Raw genomic sequence first — 2,735 nt, forward strand, 5'->3', positions numbered from 1 at the left:
TATAAATAAAATTGATAAGCCTCTAGTTAGGTAAACAAGATGAAAGAGAGAAGACCCAAATTACTGATATTAGAAATGAAATAAAAGCACCATCCCTACTGCTCCCACAAACATTAAAATGTTAATAAGGGAATATTATGAACAACTCAATGCCCATAAATTTGATAACTTAGATGAATTGAAACTTAAAAGGCACAATTTACCTAAACTCACAAAAGGAGAAATAGATCATCAGAATAAGCCTATAATTATTGAAGAAAATGAATGAATAATTAATAACATTACAGAAAAAAAGTGTCAGGTCCAGATGGTTTTGCAGGAATTCTACCAAACATTTAAGGAGAAATGATACTAATTATTTACAATATCTCTGAGAAAATAAAAGTAGAGGAAAACTTCCTAACACACTCAGAGGACAACATTACCTTAATACAAAACCAGACAGACATTTCAAGAAAGGAGAATCATAAACCAATATCTTTCATGAATATAAACGCAAAATTAGTAAAAATGAAAATATCAAATTGAATCCAACAATGTATAAAAAGTATTAAACATTATAACCAAGTGGGATTTAACCCAAGTATACAAAGTTGATTTAACATTTGAATATCAATTAATGTAATCTATCATCCTAGGCTAAAGAAGAAAAATCATATGGTGATATCAATAGGTGCAGAAAAAGCATTTGGCAAAAATCCAACACTCACTATTGATAAAGATGTTCAGTAAACTAGGCATATAGGGGATATTCCTCAAAATGATGAAGAAAATCTACAAAAACCCTCCAGAAAACATCATATTTAATGGTGAAAAACTAAATGATTTCCTCCTTAGAACAGGTACACAATGCAAGGATATTTCCTCTCACCACTCCTATTCAACACCATATTGGAAGTAACTAGTTAATGAAATAAGACAAGTAAAGGAAACTTTTAAAAAATACAGATTTGAAAGGAAACATAAAGCAGTATTAGTTTGCAGATGACATGATCGCCTATGTAGAAAATCACTGACAAAAAACTGCTTTGGAAATAAGCTATTATAGTGAGGTTATAAGCTTATACATATTACAAAGTTAATATATATATAATACAATTGTTTTCTATACACTAGCAATGAAAAATTGGAATTTGAAATTAAAAATACAGTATCATTTACATTTGCAATGAATAAGGAAATGTTTAGTGTATATCTATTAGAATATGTGTAAGGTATACATGAGAAAAACAATAAAACACTGATGATGGAAATCAGGGAAGAGCTAAATAAATGGAGAGATATTCCACAGTCATGGATAGAAAGACTCAATATTGTTATGATATTAGTTCTTGAAAACTTTGTCTACAGATTACAAGAATTGCAAATAAAAATTATGGCAAGTTATTTTCCTGATACCAAAAAAATAAATCTAAAATTTATGTGGAAAAGGCAGAAGACACAATATCCAACACAATATTGAAGAAGAACAATGTCTGAGGACTAACACTACCAAACTTCAACACACATTATAAAGCTATGATTGTCAAAACATTGCAACATTGGTGAAATAATATAAACAAATACATAAATAGAATAAGCGAGAGATCAGAAATAGAACCACACATATAGTCAATTGCTCTTTGACAAAGGGGAAAAGACAATGCAATGGATAAAGAACAGACTTTTCAACAAATGGTGCTGGAGAAGTGAACATTTACAGATAATCAAACAAAAAATAGAATCTAGTCACTGATCATATACTTCTTAAAAAATTAACTCAAAATAGATCATAACCTAAATGTAAAATAAAAACTATAGGTCTTTTGGAAGATAACATAGATAAAAATATAGGTGATCTTATGCTTGATGATGAGTTTTATATACAATACCAAAAACATAATCCAGGAAAGAAAAAAATTGGTGTTAGACTTCATTAAAATTTAAAACATCTGCTCTGCAAAAGTCATTATTAGGAGAACAAAAAGACAAGCAAGAGACTGGGAAGTACTGCTTGCAAAACACATAACTGATAAAGGACTTATATTCAAAACATGAACAGAATTTAGTGAAAAGAAAATAAACAATCCTATTAAATATTGGGCAAAATATCTGAACAGAGTGTTTGCTTCAGCAACACATAAACTAAAATTGAAATGATACAGAAATAATTATCATGGCACCTGCACAAGAATTTTTTATATTTGTGAAGACATAAGACATAATTTGGCTGAATGGATAAAACTTGTTTAAAAAGCATTATATTATGGTAAAATACTCAATTCACCAAGCAGATATAGCAATTATAAACATATATGCACCAAACATCAAAGCTCTGAAGTATATGAAGCAAACATTGACTTGAAGGAACAGATATACAGCTCTACTGTAATAGTAAAGGACTAAATACCCTACTTTCAATAATGTATAAAACAACTAGAGATTATATCAATAAGGAAATAAGGAAATAAAAACATGACAGACCAATTGAATATAACAAACATGTACAGGACACTCCACTCAACAAAAGCAGAATGCACATTTTTCTCAAGTGCAACTGGAACTTTCTTTATGATAGATCATATTTTAGGTCACAGAGTAAGTCTAAATAAGTTTTAAAGTTGAAAATCATATGAAGTATCATTTCTGATCACATAGTAATGAAAGTAGAAATCAGTAGCAGAAAGAAAATGAGTTAACCCCCAAATATATGGAAATTAAACAACATATACTTAAATAGACACTGGATCAAAGAA

General features: G+C 29.0%; 1 non-coding gene across 1 annotated transcript; it reads left to right on the plus strand.

Annotated features, from left to right (window-relative positions):
• Window positions 1-2,100: 2,100 nt before the first annotated feature.
• On the plus strand, window positions 2,101-2,208 carry LOC131762034 (U6 spliceosomal RNA). The gene has a single exon (XR_009337123.1). It is a non-coding gene; the product is annotated as a U6 spliceosomal RNA (small nuclear RNA).
• The last annotated feature ends 527 nt before the right edge of the window (window positions 2,209-2,735 follow it).

This window comes from Kogia breviceps, chromosome 8, assembly GCF_026419965.1.
Source record: "Kogia breviceps isolate mKogBre1 chromosome 8, mKogBre1 haplotype 1, whole genome shotgun sequence".
Taxonomy (NCBI): domain Eukaryota; kingdom Metazoa; phylum Chordata; class Mammalia; order Artiodactyla; family Physeteridae; genus Kogia; species Kogia breviceps.